Raw genomic sequence first — 19,071 nt, forward strand, 5'->3', positions numbered from 1 at the left:
CTACTCAGGCTTCAGGAACACTGCAGAGTTCCCCTTAAAGGCATAAAGTCTAATTCCAGCGTGTAGCGGCTGAGTGAAGGTGGTCTGGACTCTGTGGAGGAGAGTCATGGTTTCAGAGACGCTGTAGAAAGACAGAATCCCTGCTGTGTGATCCAGGTACACTCCCACTCTGGATGTCTGGCGATCTGAGACGGGAGTTTCTGTGTTGTTGTGCCCAAATATAAAACCGTTGCAGTCACAAAATACAGCCCAAGACCTATCATTATTTTCAAATCCACATTCACTGATACTCCCTGCTCTGCTGATGTTCTTGTAGGTGACTGCTACAATAACTCCTGTTCCTCTCCACTCCACCTCCCAGTAGCATCGTCCAGTCAGACTCTCTCTGCTCACAACCTGAAAACATTCAGTGAATCTGTCTGGATGATCAGGATAAGGCTGATCATCCCATGTTAAAATTACTTTTCTATCCCCGCTAGATAATAACAGCTTTCTGTGAGCAGAGTTTGGATCCAGAGTGATCTGCTGGGAATACTGTAAGAAGTCCGCTCTGCTCTCTGGCTGTGGTTTTGGTGGTTTTGGTGGTTGTGGCAGTGAAAGTTCTTCAGTGTCTCTCAGAGAGATGTTTGTCCCCGTCTCTCTCAGGATGTCCTGGAGTTTGTCTCTGCTCTCTGACACAGCTGCTGCCACATCCTCAAAGTATCTGAGAGGAGCAGTCTGGATGCTGGAGGAGTGTGTGGGCTCACTGAGTGCTGACACTGAGGGGTAGCTGAGCAGAAACTGGGTGTGGTCCTCTGTGTGAGCCAGCTGCTCCAGCTGGACGTCTTTCCTCTTCAGCTCACTGATCTCCTGCTCCAGCTTCTCCTCAAGCTCTTTGAGTTCACTCACTGCAGTTCGCTGCTGGGATCTCAGCTCCTGTTTCACCTCCAGGCTTCTTTTCTGGATGAGATGGATCATCTGGGTGAAGCTCTCCTCGCTGTTCTCCACTGCTTCATCAGCAGAGACATTGATGGCCTCCACCTGCTGCTGAAGCAGCTTCACCTCTTTCTGTCGCTCCTGGATTCTCTGCTGGATGTTTAGTCGACTCTCCTCCAGCTCCTTCTGCTTCTGCCTCCTCTCTGCTGCAGCAGCTTGGAGTCCAGTCTTCTTCAGATCCTCCACTAACTCTGCTAACAGGAGGTTCTTCTCCAGGTCGGGTCTCTGTCTGAACTCCTTCCTGCACTGAGGACAGCTGTAGATTCCCTTCTTCTTCTCTTCATCTCAGTGGATTTTAATGCAGCTGCTGCAGTAGCTGTGTCCACAGGGAACCGTCAGCGGATCCTTCAGGAGATCCAGACAGCTGGAGCAAGAGAACTTTAGTGGATCCAGCTGAGATCCTCTCTGAGCCATTTTCTCCTCTCAACAGCAGCCAGAGTTTGAAGAGTTTCTCTTCCTGCTCAGCAGTTGTTAAACTTCATCACAGGACTCAAACACACCTTAGTTTCTTGGACCTTTGCTCAGATAGGATTAGGTTGAACTTTAGCATCTTTCGACCTCCATTAAACTGTAAAATCAGGCGTTGGTAAAAGAAAGATGTGAGTCCTCAGCCATGGCTTTCCTCTTTCCTCTTCACTCTTGAACTATTCACAGCAGGGACTTGCAATGACCCTGGTTTTCCCAGAGTTACGGTGGAGGGCTCAGTCTTAAAATCCATGTTAATCCATGCAGGAGTTTTGGTTGCAGGAACATCTGCAGCATCTTGTGATCTCTGGGATTGTACGGACGTAGATGTTAATTTTGTTTTTCGTTCTGGTGCCAGTGTTGTCATTTTTACAATTTTGTCAATTTGTACACTTGTAAAATGTCTAATAAAAGTTTAAGTCATAAAAAACATTGTTGATCAGATCATGTTGCTTAATCTTACTGAGATAAGATCCCATAAAATCAAACACACCTTTGTTTCTTCCTCCTTTGCTATGATAGAATCAATTTGAACTTTGGCTACAATCATGTTGATAATCAGTTTGAACTTTATCAACTTGTTTCAACCTCCATTAAACTGTAAAGTTTCGCTGTTGGTCGCAGGAGACGGACACAGTTCAGCTCAGGTGTTTTTCATGTGAAGCAGAGAAAGTATTTTTGAAGTCTTTCAGCTCTTTTCAGCTCTCTTCTGATCCACTTCCTCCAACAAAGACTGGTCTGGAGAGAAGAGAAGCTCAGATGGCTTAGTGCCTCTCACCCTGAGCAGCCTCTGAACTCTCAGTCTGAATCTTGATAACATCTTTACAGTCAGCCTGAGCCTCGGCAACTTGATGGTTCCTTCATGAAACCAGCTTTGAGCTTTCATATGCTGCTTCTCTGTGTGTCCAGCAGGGGGAGCTGCTGACTTTTACAAAATATTAATAGTGTGGCGAGATGAATCAAGTAAAAGGAAGCCAGACAACGCCACCTTGGGACTTGCACCCAAGGAAATAACTAAAAAGTAATGATTGGTGAGGACACTCAGGTTCGTGGCTTTAAGAAGCAGGAGACGTGGGTTCTGGCCAACAGAAAATCTTTATTAAATAGTAAACTTCAAAAACACATTCACTCTCTTTAAAAGAAGGGGAAGAGGGGGAGCCCAAACAGGAGCTGAGGCTTACCGGTGGGACGCGGGTAGAAGAGGGAATGAAGGCCTCGGAAGGATCACCCCAGACACACGTGGACACTCTCACTCGCTGAAAATAAAGGTGAACACACTCAAACAAAAAGGGGTGCGCCTCCAGGAGGACAGCTATACTCACTCCTCTAGCAGCAAGTTGACACCCAGATTCAGGGGGAAATGATCCCAGACGCAGCCCAGCAGGCAAACACAGCTCGCACGGCTCACACAGCTCACACCAGGAAGTGAGGAAGCCCAGGGGCGGGGTCTACTCTAGAACCAGCAGCAGAGGCTGCACCAGTGAGAATGGCCCTCTTTTATACACAGCTCCCCCTGGCGGGATTGGTTAATTATTACAAGCCAGGAGAGGGCCTCCTCCTGCTACAGTCTGCCCCCCCTTTAGAAATCGTCGCCCCGACGATTACCCCTTAGCTCTCAAGGGACCAGCTAATCCCATGGCCTAAAAACAGTGACCATGGCATTAGAGGCTGAGCGAGAAGGGCCTGCATCCCGTTGGGTAGGTTCCTGCACGGACCGTGGTAAGTGATGGACATTTGGATGCTGACCAGCAGTTGCCCTTGCCGTCCGTCGCACTGTTACCTCGCTGGAGACATCGGATTGTCTTGAGGGACCGGCCGGCAAACGGGAGGGTGGACACTCGGCCATAGCAGAATCCAGCCCTGATGATGGTGAGAGCAACAACTGAGGAGTTGTCTGGGTTACTGCGGTTGTCTGAGCGGATCTTATTCGGGGGACCTCCTGCTCAAGAAGAAACAAATCTCCGTCACATGAAGGTTCATCCTCAGACCCAGTCTGGCCATCGGGGGGTGAACCAACAGCCGGGGCACCATCTTGAGGAGCCGCCCCGACCACAGCTTTCAACAGGGTGCGGTTGACCTGGCGGACTTTGGTGGGATCATCCACAGGGGCAATGGTGTACACCGATCCCCCACCTGTTGGTGCTCTCAAGACTCTGTACACCACAGGGCCCCATAGGTCTTGAATCTTATGGCGCCCCCTCGAACTGAAATCCCGTAACCGCACCAACTGGCCCTCCATCAGAGGCACATCTCGGACACGACAGTCGTAGTTTCTCTTTCTGCGCTCCGCCGCAACCCTTAATCGTTCCCGGGCCCCCTCAAATGCTACATGCAACCGGGCCTGGTGCTCCTGAATCCATTCATGGACATCACCACCAACAGGGTCTGGGACCCTCCCCAGCAAGAAGTCAACTGGTAACCTCGGCTCTTGTCCAAACATCAAATAGAATGGGGATTCACCAGTGGCCTGATGGGGGGTCGTGTTATAAGAATATAGCACTTGTGGCAGACAGGAGTGCCAGTCTCTTTTTCGGGACACTGGCAACGTACGCAAAAGGTTGTGGAGAGTGCGATTAAAACGTTCGCACTGGCCATTACCAGCTGGGTGGTACGGTGTGGTGCGGGATTTCTCAATGCTGTATAGGCTACAAAGTTGCTGGATCAGGGAGCTTTCAAAGTTACGGCCCTGGTCCGAATGTATGCGGGCAGGAACACCAAACTTGAAAAACCATTCAGACGCCAGAACCTGGGCCACAGTCGAGGCCCGTTGGTCCCGAGTGGGCACTGCAAGGGTGTATTTACTGAAAACGTCTGTCATAACGAGGACATTCTCTAGTCCATTATGGCTAGGCTCCAACACAGTGTAGTCTATGGCCAAAATCTCATGTGGGCGAGACGCCAGCAAATGCCCCATGAAGGCCCGAGCAGCTGGTTGGGAATCCTTGGCAACTTGACAACGTTCACAGGCCTGGCACCACTGAGCCACCACTGAAGACATCCCTGGCCAATAACACTGCTGTCGCAACAGCTCCAGAGTCCTCTCCACACCTTGATGACCGTGCCCCTGATGAACCTGAGTAAGTACCTCTTCCCTTAAAGCAGCAGGCAACAGTAACTGAAGCACTGCTTCAGCCCCATCAGGGCGGAAGATTTCCCGGTAAAGGACCCCGTCTCTCTCAACCAACCGGTCCCACTGGCGAACCAATGCCAGAACAGGCGAAGATAGTTGCTTCCGCTCCTGAGCATTTGGTCGCTGCTTACGTCTCCAGAACACAAAAAATTCCTGGAGAACAGGGTCAGCTTGCTGGAGGGCCTGAATGTCAGATGTTGCATGGTGAGGCAGGGCTACAACCGCAGCCTGCATGGCTGCAGCAGACTCACCCCTCAAAGCTTGCTGTAGAGGCTCAGGCAGTGGTGTACCCGGGATCATGGCCTCCAAGGCCTGTGGTTCAGTTGGGTGCTGGCGAGACAAAGAATCTGCATTTTTATTACTTTTCCCAGATCGGTACTTTATCTCAAAGTCAAATGAGGCCAGCTGAGCAGCCCAACGCTGCTCTGTGGCACCAAGCTTAGCCGAGGACAGATGACTGAGGGGATTGTTATCTGTGTACACAATGCATTTGTGACCTAGCAGATACTCCCTAAACTTTTCAGTCATTGCCCACTTGAGCGCCAGGAACTCCAGTTTCATTGAGCTATAGTTCGACATGTTGCGCTCAGTGGGCTTCAGGCCTCGGCTGGCAAAAGCTATTGGCCGAACCTTCCCATTCTGCTCCTGCGAGAGCACAGCTCCAAGGCCACCAAAGCTGGCATCCACTTCCAGGATGAACGGCAAAGAAAAGTCGGCATATGCCAGCACGGGTGCAGAAGTTAGCTTAGCCTTTAGTGCCTCAAAGCTTCGATGACATTCGTCTGACCATTTCTCAGGAACCTCCCGCTCAGTCGGCTTACCTTTCTTGCCCCCCAATTCAGCAACCAGCCGGTGCAGGGGTGCCGCCAACTTTGCGAAACCCTCAACAAAGCGGCGATAATAGCTGGCAAAACCAAGGAACGACCGCAGCTCTGAAATATTTGTAGGAGGCGGCCACTTAGCAACAACCTCCACCTTGCTGGGATCTGTAGACACCCCCTTATCAGAGACTATGTGGCCCAAATACAGCACCTCCCGCTGGAAAAACGCACATTTGTTTAATTTGGCCTTGAGGCCTTGCTGTTGAAGTCGCCCAAGCACCACCTCCAGCCGCTGCAGATGTTGGTCAACGGTAGAGGAGAAAACCACAATGTCATCAAGGTAAAGAAGCAATGACTGACACTGCTGGTCTCCAAACAGCCGCTGCATCAGCCGTTGGAATGTGCTGGGAGCATTACACAGTCCAAAGGGCATGCGGTTCCATTCAAACAGACCAAAAGGAGTGCAGAATGCCGTCTTGGGCCGATCGGCCTCCGAAACTGGGACCTGGTTGTACCCACTGGCCAAATCTAGAGTCGAAAACCAGCGGGCACCTGTTAGAGCATCCAACGACTCCTCAATGCGTGGAAGGGGAAAAGCATCTTTTCTTGTCTTGCTGTTCAACTGCCTGTAATCAACGCACATACGCAGACTGCCGTCCTTCTTCTTAACCAACACGATTGGGGAACCGTAAGGGCTGCTGCTTTCTCTGATCACCTGTGTCTGAAGCAGCTGGTTAATATGTTCTTTAACCACCTCGTACTCCGATGGTGGGATGCGCCTGTAACGCTGTCTGACCGGGACATCATCCACCAGAGGAATGTCATGGGTTATCAGGTCAGTGCAGCCCAGGTCACCATCGTGGGTAGAAAAGACAGACTCGTATCTCTGAAGAAGAGACTTCACCTTGTCTTGCTCGACTGTGGGGAGTGCGGATAAGTCCAGGGAATCTATTTGTTCCCCTATTGAAGGAGGGACTGTCTGGGATGCCACGGTGGCTACACCAGATGGGACCTCAGTGATTCCTGCAGGCAAACTGACAACACTGACCTCTTCCAACGTGCCCACCACAGTGCGTGGGTACAACCGGGTGGCAACAGAACCAACATTTACAACAGGGATGTAGGCCGTGCCCCTTACTACCCTGACCAAAGACGGCGAAACCAGTAATCCAGCAGGTAGGCCAGAGTCCAAGGGCTCAAACAACACACTGTTACCCGAGTAGCGCTCTGAACAGGTTGCCGCAACTATCTTCAATGTGCCACCAGGGATATGACAAGCTTTGTGGCCTCGAACCTTTACCCTACCAGCGGCATCCCTGTGCACCTGCTCCTTGGCCTGACAACACTTTTGTAATGCCTGCACAACTGGCTCTGGAGCTCCAGCTACTGAGGGTAAATCAAAGAAATTGGACCCATGATAGCTAAAGAGCTCCTTGTAACACCTGCGAATGATGTTCATCCCCAAGACACCAGGGACCCGAGAGGACTGACCTCCAGGAGGGTCCTTGACCACCAACACCCCACATCGTGCCATGAATTTACCACAGAGCTTCACGTCCAGCTCCAGGTAGCCGATATAGGGAATGGCTAACCCATTAGCTGCTCTGAGCTGCAACCAATGGCACGACTGGAGTCTCTCCCGACCCCAGGGCTCAAAATGCTGGAGAAAGAAGCTCTCCGTGACAGTAGAAACCATGGACCCAGTATCAACAAGGCACGGAACCTCAACTTCCCCCATGCACACATTCACCTGTGGACAAGATGACATAAGGTGACAAGTTTCTTCTCCCTCATCAGAAACAGCTCTGGAGCCAGTGTCCGCCCCGCCCAAACTGTGGCTCTGCAATTCGGCGGGCGCTAGTTTTCCGACTCCTGAGCAGGACGCCTTCTGGCCATTTGAGGTGCAGGAGAAGAGGACCGGGTACGAGGGACACGCACACCATCACAATCACTTGCATAGTGACCCGGCTGCTGGCAGCGTCTGCATATAATGGGACCCAGACGAGGTGGAGGACGATGCGGCTGGGGGTTCTGTACTGCAGCAAGGCTTTGAGTGAGGTTGTTTAACTGCTCTTGCTGGAGCCTCAACATCTCCCTTATCTCCTGAAGCTCTGACACTGGGGGCGGGGTAGCTACACCATGAGAATTGCCACGCACCCCATACTGCAGACCAAGCACCGAGGGAACAGAGTGACTTCGACCCCGGGCTCCCCCAGGCAAACCCTCACATTCCCAGCGGATCGCCTCCCTCCTCACCTCAAGCAGGGAGGCCGTAGGCTGTCGACGCACCAGCTGTTTTAACTCGCGACGGAGGGCACCGTCCATCACATATTCCACAAACTGGTCCCGCAGCAGAACCTCAGAATTTGGTACTCCCCCTTCAGGTGCACATGCTTTCACCGACGCCATCAGGCTCATCAAGGCGAGGGAGAACCCCTGGAGCGTTTCCCCCTCCTGTTGCCGCCGTGAGAAGAATGCTTCCTGCAGGGCTACATAGGACTCAGAGCAACCATACAGTTCCTGTAAAATAGTGAAAATCTTGTCTGGATCATCCCTCTCTGCGCTGGGGCGGTACTTTATTTCCTCCCTTGCCTCTCCTTCAAGGTGATCAAATACAAAAAATGCCTGATCGGATGGGGATAAATGGCGTGCCCTCATGCAGGCTTGGACTTCCTCAATCCACTCAGTTAACGCCATTCCTGACCTTCCCCTGAAACTGGGGCATTTTCTGTCTCGAGGTACGAAAACCAATCTTTCTGTGATAGGGGCACTAGAAATGGAGGGGGGAGGAGGTGGTGCCAACCCAGAGTGAGAGGCAGAGCTAGGACCAGGCGCAGCCGCAGCCTGTTCCCGTCGCAACCTCTCATTGTCTGCTCTTAACTGTGAAACCAACTCCCTCAATTCTTGCAGTTCTTCCCCCATAACTACACCCTAACTGACTCACCGGAACCTGGCAGCTGTTTTGTCCTTAAAGAAGCGAAAAAAAGAACAGTAAATTCCAAACAAAGATATACACACAGAATATGGAAGATGAAACACCAAAGAGAAAAAAACAAAAAGACCAGAACACACGTCTCTGCTAACCAAAAGCGATCCTGCCGACAACGCCAAGTTTGTGGCGAGATGAATCAAGTAAAAGGAAGCCAGACAACGCCGCCTTGGGACTTGCACCCAAGGAAATAACTAAAAAGTAATGATTGGTGAGGACACTCAGGTTCGTGGCTTTAAGAAGCAGGAGACGTGGGTTCTGGCCAACAGAAAATCTTTATTAAATAGTAAACTTCAAAAACACATTCACTCTCTTTAAAAGAAGGGGAAGAGGGGGAGCCCAAACAGGAGCTGAGGCTTACCGGTGGGACGCGGGTAGAAGAGGGAATGAAGGCCTCGGAAGGATCACCCCAGACACACGTGGACACTCTCACTCGCTGAAAATAAAGGTGAACACACTCAAACAAAAAAAGGTGCGCCTCCAGGAGGACAGCTATACTCACTCCTCTAGCAGCAAGTTGACACCCAGATTCAGAGGGAAATGATCCCAGACGCAGCCCAGCAGGCAAACACAGCTCGCACGGCTCACACAGCTCACACCAGGAAGTGAGGAAGCCCAGGGGCGGGGTCTACTCTAGAACCAGCAGCAGAGGCTGCACCAGTGAGAATGGCCCTCTTTTATACACAGCTCCCCCTGGCGGGATTGGTTAATTATTACAAGCCAGGAGAGGGCCTCCTCCTGCTACAATAGTAAGACTTTTCGGCTCGTTTATAAATCTGCTTCCACGACCTTCATCACTATGGATCCCATTCCTTTCTGTCACTGAGGTTCTTCCAGAGAGGAGAGCTGCTGAATGCAGCTGGCTTCAGGTTCTCTGGTTCAGCTGCAGCTGAGGCTGTGATTGCTGCAGCTGTCTGGTGAGAGACACAGAGAGGAGCAGAGGAGGACACAGCAGCTGGGAGCTGGTGGTCTCAGCAGGGTTTGAGCAGTGTGGACTAAAAGTGTCTGAATTAGCCAGTGTCTCCAGATTATGGACAAGATATCTGGCAGCAGACTCAGTTTGAGAACTCTGGCACAGAGTTTGAAGGACTTTGGGACTGAATCAGCCGCTCACTGGATCAGTGAGCAGTGAGTGAACAGAGACTGACGGTGAACTGCAGCCAGTTCACTCAGCTGCTCTGTGACTTGGTCTCAACTGCTGCTTGTTGGATTGTGGTCACCTGAGGAGAAAGACTCCTGCACCAGGTGGCGCTCTGAGCCACCCTGGAAGCTCACAGTTCCTCTGGCAACGCTGGATACCTGTGGGACCTCACCACTCCACCTGCATCCTACATGGGCTCCAGACTCCAGCTCCACCTCCCTCCTGCTGGATGAGTACTCTCTTTACTCCACACTACTCCAGAACTCACTGCTGGACTGTTGTTGTTGGCTCGTTTCAGAGCTCCAGAGGCTTTTGGTTTCTTTTTCAATTTGCTCAACTGAACAGGCCTGAAACCAAGTCATGTCATTTAAGAGGAGTTAACTCTGACAGCTTAGTGTAAAGTTTTGTTGACATCGTCTATTTTATTTTTGATAAAGTTGAAAATCCCTTGTGTACTTCAACCCTTGGATACATAACTGGGAAAATGCTCCCTCAGGTGTGTTCAGATGATACTTCAGCACCATGGACAGCACCATGTCTATTTAGACTTTTGTGCATTTGTGTGTGTTTGTGTGCGTGTGTGCGTGTGTGCGCGTGCATTCATATGTGCATACGTGTGTGCGTGCGTGCGTGTGTGCGTGCATGCATTAGTTCATTTGAGAGTGAGTCAGGAATTAAAAATCTTTCCTCAGGTGTGTTTAAGCAATCCTTCAGCACCATGGACAGCACCATGTCTACTTTTGACTCATGTGCCTTTGTGTGTGTGTGTGCGCGCTCTGAGACTCAGCAAGAGAGCTACCACTAGCTGCAGATCCTCCTCACTGGCTGGCAGAGATGAGACTGCGAACTGCTCTTGACAAGTATTTTGCATTCTGGTAAATCCCAAAGTGAGGTCTTCTGTAATCATTCATTTCAATTTTTCATCTGAAAAAGTGTTAGAATAGCCGATTGTAAGATCGACCAACAGCTCTGCAGCTATTTCAGAAGAATTGAAGTTGTGGGGAAAAGAAGAAAGTTGCAGTTCTGCTCACGCTGAAAGTGGAGGAAGCTCCGTCACTGCTGAGCAGTAAAAGAACCGGATGTGGTGTTGGTGCCACAAACATCTTTCTTTATGAAGACCCAAGCCAAGGAGCGACTGCAGAGGGCAGGGTTGTTTGAATATTAATGTCAGCCTGTGTGGAGCAAAGCACCCTGAGCAGCTCAGAAAACACGTGGCCACACTGTCACAAGTCCTTCATCTGAACAAACAGCAAACTGGATCAAGTAGCAGACTTTCTGGGACATGAACTCCGTGTTCATAGAGACTTCTACAGGTTACCAGTTCCCACATCATGACTGGTCAGAGCTTCCAAACTGCTTTAGTCATTGGAAAAAGGACATCTTTCCACTCTGCAGGGAAATCACTGGATGAGATTGAACTCAGAAGTTTGTACAGAAGTGAGCATTTATAGATATGAATCTAATCCTATGTGAGGATTTTCTTAAATTTTTCTGCATGTTAAGTCAAGCATCAGGACTTTGTTCAGTTTTCTCAGCACAAATTACATTTTCTTGATTCATACTGTGTCCAGAGAGAAGTACTGTTCAAAGACATTCAGACTGAAGACCACAGTCGACCAGGTGAGAGACCTTTCAAGGGCCTGGTTTGGTCACAGTTCTGGATCACCGTGTTGTGATGTTTTGACAAAACTCTCTTGTATCTAGTCTATATAAGTTCATGGCAAACTAAAGAAATTATTGACTTAAATTGTGATTCAAGTCAGTGTCTAAAATGTTTTCCAAATGAGTATCTGTGTTCAGTATTGAGTTAGTCATTTGAATTTGACCAATACTTTTTCAGAGGACGGTGTGTTCAGTGATGCAGGGCCTGAGGATGGAGACAGAGAGTCAAATAACAGCGAAGCAACATTCACAACCTCACAGTGTGGGAAGAGCAGGTCTGGATGCTGCTTCAGTTCCTGCATTAGCAAAGGAGGCTGGAGACGTAAAGCCCGCCACACACTACAGGATTTTTTCAATCTTCCCCGATTCAGACACCACACACTACAAGACAACAGAGGACAGATCGCACCCGATCTTCTTCTCCTGATCTTCCCGCAGTTCATTCATTCACATCGGCATCACTCCTTCAGTGCACTTCCTTTTTTTTTCTTTGATTACTGTTATTTTTTTCTTCCCCATTCTGCCGTGATGGTTAATAACGGAGATGAATTAAAACTTTGGGATTATTGCAGGACTGGCGGAGATGCAGATATTAGATCGGAGTTTGGGTCTGAATGGAGGAAATCCAGTTCATCCAGGAGCGACAGGATTAACATCACTTTCTGTACAGCTGAGTTTAGAGCTCTGGCTTTTCTGTTTCACTGTCATATATAGTGAATATATTTCACAGACATATTCATCCAGCTCTGACAGCTGAGAGGAGATTTTTTTAATCAGCGGCACCTTGGTGAGACGGAGCTGTTCACCCAATCAGTGAGCTTTATTTCGAGGGTGTGGACAGCTCTACTCGGAGCTGATCAGCGCCTCTCAGAGCTCCACACACTACAGGATTTGCGATCGGAAATATTAAACATGTTCATTATCTACGATCTCCCCTTCCGACGCCTCCCGAGAGGCTCCGACCGGAAAAAAAATCTCTGGGAACACACTGCACACTACACGAAGATCGGACCCGAACTCTTTGCATACTCCCGACAATCGGACCCTGTCGGCTTCGATCGGGAGGAGAAGATCGGGGCAAAATTCGGCCCGATCATCCTGTAGTGTGTGGAGGCCTTTACCTCACCACAAACAGAGCATCTGGACAGTTTTCTGTCACTTTCTGCACATGTCTCAGTCTCATTCCAAAATCATTTCATTTCTTTGTTTCCTCATCATTCTGTGCACAAAAACCCACAATGACAAAGAGGCAAAATATTTTTAGGATTTCTTCCCCAAGTTTAATAGAAAAGAAATGAAATACAACATTTAAAAAATAATTGAGTCTGTTTGCTGTGACACTGAAAACCAGTGGCGGCTGCTGGTCTTCCAAAGAGGGGAAGCTCATTTTCAGCATACACTGTAATATGTGTAATCTGTTTTTTGTATGTAAATTCTATTAGCTTTCATGCCTTTTGTATGCCCTGTCAAAGTTAGACAGACCCTCAAAGCCCACTTGTGACCAGACAACACCTCCCTGAGATAGTTTCATCCAGAGGCGTGGCCAGCAGGACATTTTATTGGTGACAGCGCTTCCAGTCAGCAGCTCACCTGGTCAGACCAGGACAGCTGAAAGGACCTGTTACTTTTCCCCACCTTTCGGCACCAGCTCAGTCTTCGGAGTTGATCTGTTCTGCACTTTAACACCAATTTTCTCTTCGTAAGGAAGAATATCAAATGGCTTCGCCAAAATCCGGTCCACAACATTCACATTGTCTGCCGTTGTGTGCAGCTAGCGAGCTGCTGGAGGCTGGAGGCTGGAGCTGTGTGAGAGAAGGGGAGAAGCTCCACAGCTGCTAGTCGAGGACAGAAACCACAGAGAGACCGAAACGAGTCTCCAAACACAACACTAGTCGTTTTTCACAAACACAAAGTCTCCAGGGATCAGCAAAGCCTCCGAATCAACTCAGAACAACAGAATGAAAAACTTCAGAAGCGCTTTGGTGCATTTTTTTTACTTCAAGATCACTGATTTGCTCATTTCGCTGTCAATCAAGCTTCACACAGATCATCCAATCACCATACAGAAGCCCAGCGTCCAGGCCAGCCCACTGCCCCATAGATCCCCAGAGACGCTGAGCGACCGTGGGCGGGACCAGCCCAGCATTTTATCCAATGAGCGTCCAGTTTCACTGCAGCAGAACAACCCACTCTAGCTTCCGCATGGACGCTCAGCGTCCAGCTGTTTAAAGCGCCGTGCAGCTGCGAGGAGGAGTGAGAAAAAAGCCGAGTCAATTACCTGAGATAAGTAGCCGAATCTGAACAAAAGATGAACGTGTTGTAGCGCATATTTAGTGAATGAAATGTTCACACAACAGTAAATATTCTACCACTTATTTTTTGACATTTTAGGGGAAGTTGAGCTTCCCTTGCAGTCTTAGAGCAATCGCCACTGCTGAAAACTGAGCTCAGCTGATCCTGTTTCCACTGTTAGCCCTTGACACGTTTTTACAACTAGACTCAGAGATGGGAGACTTGGACTCGAGACTCGGACTCGAGTCACGATTTTATGACTTTTTGACTCGACTTGATAAAATCAAAAAAAGACTTGGACTTGCTTGGACTCTAAGCTCAGTGACTCTAGACTCTAGACTTGGACTTGACTCGAATCCTTTGACTCGACGAGTCACGTCAAGTCATAATAGTCATTTTAAAAGTGCCATGTATGAATCATTTTTATTTTTTATCGCTTCATACTGGCTACACTCGAACTATTTCAAATTCGACAAAGCCCCAAAAGGTGAGTGGTACTGTCCCATGTGCAGAAAACTAACGGAAGTGAAGTGTGCCAAAATTATTATATGTGCACCTTACATATTGTAAAAATTACCTCATTCTTTCTACTCAAATTGCTCTGCATGACATTTTTGTTCACTATATCAGAGATTTAAATTGCACATTCTAAATGCACTAGTGTTCTCCTTATATACTTTCTTCTGAATTATATTATTTGGAGTGTTTTGGTGTTTATTTTGGGTTTTCAAATATGTGTGCACGGCCTTGTAAGTAACTCAATTACATTTCACTGCCATCTTCTACGTGTATGTGACAGATAAAAACTTAGTCACTTTTGCTTATTATTCATGTTCATGTTGCCAAATGTTGTCATGTTGCAGTGTGTTTTGGAAATAAAAAGATACAGATTTTCAAGTTTTCTGTTTTATTTCACTGACATTAAAAAATATATGTTCAACAGACCAGAAGGCCCACCCTAATAATATAAATGACCTAAATTCACCAGCAGAGTCAATTCATCAGCACAAGGTTACATCAACATGCTTTTACTCCTGGTACACAATGCTGTCACCAAGGTTGACAAAAACTGCACAAGAAATCAGTATTTTGTCAAATCTTCTTAACTCTAGTCCATCTGCCTCATCAAATTTTTAATTCCTAGTATGGCTAAATTTCCTTGCAAAACTTAAAACTTGCTTTTCATGTGTAAAACTACATGTTCAATGTGAATTCTGACAGGCTTGGTGCTGGGATGAGATGTTATCTCTTTTTGGCAGCAGCAAATCTCCAGAGTTTTGACTCTGATGACTTGGGGTTTCATCAGAGTCTTGGTTTTGTGTGTACATGATTGTTCGCAGCCATCGGTGCCTCATTAACCCGAGTTTCTGGCTTTCAGTCTTTGGAACCATTCTGCCTGCTGATCTGAACTGCCTCCCCAGCCGCCTGCCTACTGTGCTCAGCTCTGACTGGTCTGCTTCTCAACTTCAGAGGGAGAATTACTGCATGCGTTTCTCTGGAGTCCACCCCCAACTTAAATGATGGAGAGGGCCACATTTGTCTTGATGCCCCGGTGGCGGGCCATGCTCCATGCTCCCGTGAAATTTTCGACTGGGCGGGGGGCGGCGGTGGCGGTAGCGTGCCTCTCTCTCTTCCACACCGGTAACTCAATATGTGCAGCAAAACACACATTTTTTTTTCTTTTTCAAAAATTAATTGGGGGGCCGTACGGAGGGAGAGTGCGGGCTGCCAGTTGCCCATCCCTGATCTAAATACAACATAAATGAGGTCAGTGCAAATGTTTCCTTTGTTAATATGTAACTCAGAAAGTAATGCCTTACCCGTGAAAATGTTTGACAAGATAAATGAACAATTTCTTAGATCACTGTGATTATCACAGATCATAAGCCCTGCTCAGCCTGAAGAAAACCCCAGTGGACAACGACCCCACCGGCAGACGCAGCAGATGGGTCCTTGAACTGGGTGTCTATGATTACGCAATGACACATCGGGAAGGTAAACAGCATGGCAACGCTGATGCCTTGTCCAGACGCCTCAGCACAGACTAGATTGACACAACCGAGCAGTGTGTTACTGTAGCTGTCACTGACACACAACCTACTGCAGACACAGCCGCACATGATAATCTAACTCAGCAGGATGACGAATGTCTCAGTACAGTCGTTTCATGGGTGAAAGACAGTGCAAGTATGCCCCTACTGGTAAACTGAGGAAGTCTTCCCCTTCACTGAGGAAACTGTGGCATGAGTTTCCCAACCTCACCATTGTCCTCAACATAGTCCTAGGCTTTACTTCTTATTGTCTCATGCTAGCTGTTGCCAAAGCTGTCCGTCCCTGGGAGAGGGATCCCTCCATACTGTGGTTCTCCCCAAGATTTCTTCTTTTCCCACTGGGTTTTTGGAGTTTTTCCTTGCCGGATGTGAGGGTCTAAGGCGGTGGTTGGTTCGTTTTGTCTCGTTACTGTGAATTTGACATATTAATATTATGCTTATTCACTGTTTTTATTTTTACCAATCATTGTAACATCTTGAAGCCCTCTGAGGCAGCTGTTGTTGTGATACTGGGCGATACAAAAAATAAATTGATTGATTGATTGATTGACCATTCGGCCTGGGATTCTGTACCTCCGGAAAAACTAAATCCCCATTCACCGGTGAACTTTCAGGTTGTTCTGCCAAAAGTACTCATTCTTACGGTTTTTCTGTGTTGCATGGGAATAAGTGAAATGGGCATTTAAATGTGGAACCTACACTTCAGAGAGCCAGACGTATCTGTTATTGGCCTTACACCAGCTGCACCTGCAGCTCATGCTGCTTTCCTGACTTCATGCCTTCCACATGCATTTGCTGATGCAGCTAAAAATGCAGCACTGAGTAAGATGCGTCAGGAGACACAATATGACAAAAAGGTTGTTTTTCATCCGCACAAGCCAGGAGACCTTGTCCTCCTGGATGATCCAGCTCAGAAGATGAACAAACTTGCTCCGAGATGGAAAAGGCCTTTTGTCATTTTGAAGCTCGTGTCAAAAGATGGTGTCTTGGTGTTACCTATGTGATTACAGATCCAAGGAAAACTCCTTTACAGACATGGATTGTGAACACAACACACACAAATCTTTCAAAAGTGACTTAGAAAATGTCCCAAGAGAGACATTTTCACCTGGACTGGACGACACCCCCTCAGCAGTCCCTCTCATTACTGCTCTTTGGCCCACCTTCCCCCACCATGTGCCAACAGGGACGGGGCAAGTGAGGCAGCTCCTCAGAGTGCCCCACCCTCTCCGACACATTCTCCCACTGTTTCACAGCCCAGCAGGCTCCCGCCTGTTTCCCCAGTGGTCCATCCTGTTGTGTCCCGCTCTGGATGCTGGATTTTCCCCACATCAGTACAGGGACTTTGTAAAATGACGTGTTTCAGGCTGTGGATTTAGTACCTTGTGTTTGTTGTTGTACTCTGGTATGGTTCTGTTTCTGAGTTCATGACTGTTCTATGACATGAATCAGACACTGGGAAAGAAAGAAAAAAAAAAGAAAAAAAAAACAATTGCACTGTGAGAGTTTGTGCCGGTTGTTTTGCATAGTGTTTAGAGCATTACTTCTGTTGTGTTGCTTGTGCACACCTTGATGGTATTTCATTGAAATGAGGACATTTCACGTGTGACTGAGGACGACTGGCACATTTGATGTGGAGATCATCATTTTGATTTTCATTCCTTGATTTTGGTATTATTTAGGCAGTTCTTTGCATATTATTCCATTATTATTTAGAGGGATTTGTTGTTGTTTTCTGTTTTTTTCTTACTCTGCACGATGTTGAAAATGACTGTCCCGGTTTTGTATTGCCTTGTAAGAACTTAGCTGAGGGGGAGCCAGAGAGAGAGCACGGGAGCGCAGGTTGTGTGACTTGATAATAAACGTGCTGAAACCTGTCCTGCCGTTTTGGTGACAGCAACAGAACGACGAACGCAAGGTACCTGTGACCCGCTGAACCCACGAGCCTGGAGACGGAGGAGAAGGCGGTTTCTAAGGGCTCCATTTTGTTCAACAAAAGAACAAGTCTCTGTGTTTGATCCAAATGGTTTTCATTCAGAATTTGAGGCAGAATTTGAGCCTCTTTAAAGTTTTTTTAAACTTTTGAGTTTTGAAAGAATTTTAAAATGTGAACAGTTTCAGATCAAACCCTTGTTGGAGTCTCTCCAAAGGGTTAAATGATGCTCACTGAATGATCAAGGTGTTTTTTTAACATTAGAATCCACTGTGTTTGGAGCAGCACTGCTGGACATTAAACATGGTTTAGTGAGTCAGTTTTGAGCTGTGAGGCTGATTTACTGTCAGACCTGGCAACCTGCTGGGTTTGAGGCTCCACCCACACTTCCTGTTCCTCCTGCTGGAGAGATTTCTTCCTCAATGTGTTGCTCAGCCACTTTTCTGGGTTTGTTTCATTCTTTTAATTGTTCTGCTGTCAAACCAGTGTTCTAACTCCAGGTGTGTGTGTGTGTGTGTGTGTGTGTGTGTGTGTGTGTGTGTGTGTGTGTGTGTGTGTGTGTGTGTGTGTGTGTGTGTGTGTGTGTGTGTGCGCGCGCGTGTGTGTGTGAGGGGGGGGGGGTTGCTGTTTTCTCTCTCAGTCTAACTGAACATGTCTGGTGTGGATGAAGAGGAGGACAGATCAGAGTCTGAGGACAGGTGAGAGACGTCAGCTGCTCCTGCAGAGTCCAGAGTCCATAAACATTATTGCGCCGTGAGGGTCTGACTTTTGATGTGGTTCATCTCTTTACTATTGTGTTTATGATTAACTTCTTGAAAATGTGTTTGTGTGTGTGTGTGTGTGTGTGTGTGTGTGTGTGTGTGTGTGTGTGTGTGTGTGGGGGGGGGGGGGGGGGGGGGGGGGGGGTGTAGATGTCAGCAGCTCAGACACACAGCAGAGTCTTCAGGATCCAGCAGGCTGTTGATGAAGAGTGATATATCAAAAGATGAACCACCAGACTTCAGTGGTGAACCTGGACCTTCAGACTCAAAGTGAGAAACTGTTTGTTTATTCAGTCTCTCGTTAAACAGAACTAATTTTTAACTCTCACACACCTCTTAATTCATCCATATTCTACTAGAATCACTTGAACAAACACATAAAACCAACTCTCACACACACGATCAGCATCTCTCAAATAAGTCGCATAAATTCACACACACACACACACACACACACACACACACACACACACACACACACACACAAACATCTTATTCAAACAGGGACACAGGTGAGATTATTGAAAAGAGAATGATGATGGGTCTACTGTCCCAGGCCCGGGGGTGGGGGGCGCAGAATTTAAGGTGGGGGGGGCCCATCCAGCACTCCATTCACGGCTCCCGATGTAGTATCCAGCCCCCCCCCAGGTCAGACACTGCATGCAGACACCACTTCGCTGAAGGAGATCAACAGTGATAAAATGTCTCCTGACAGAAGCATCAACATCTTCCACTGTCTGACGGAGATGAAGGACCTCTCAGTACATCAGGAGATCCAAGAGTTCCTGAAGTCAGAGAACACATCAGAGAAGGAACTCTCTGAGATCCACTGCTCAGCTCTGGCCTACATG

The 19,071-nt window shown here is 48.0% G+C and overlaps 1 long non-coding RNA gene and 1 pseudogene across 1 annotated transcript; one reads left to right on the forward strand and one right to left on the reverse strand.

Moving 5' to 3' along the window:
* Window positions 1-1,389, reverse strand: LOC115386137 (tripartite motif-containing protein 16-like; annotated as a pseudogene).
* A 16,711-nt stretch (window positions 1,390-18,100) lies between these two features.
* On the forward strand, window positions 18,101-18,992 carry LOC115381891 (uncharacterized). The gene is made up of 3 exons (XR_003930479.1): window positions 18,101-18,157; window positions 18,371-18,490; window positions 18,936-18,992. It is a non-coding gene; the product is annotated as an uncharacterized LOC115381891 (long non-coding RNA).
* The last annotated feature ends 79 nt before the right edge of the window (window positions 18,993-19,071 follow it).

This window comes from Salarias fasciatus, chromosome 3 (genome assembly GCF_902148845.1).
Source record: "Salarias fasciatus chromosome 3, fSalaFa1.1, whole genome shotgun sequence".
NCBI lineage: Eukaryota > Metazoa > Chordata > Actinopteri > Blenniiformes > Blenniidae > Salarias > Salarias fasciatus.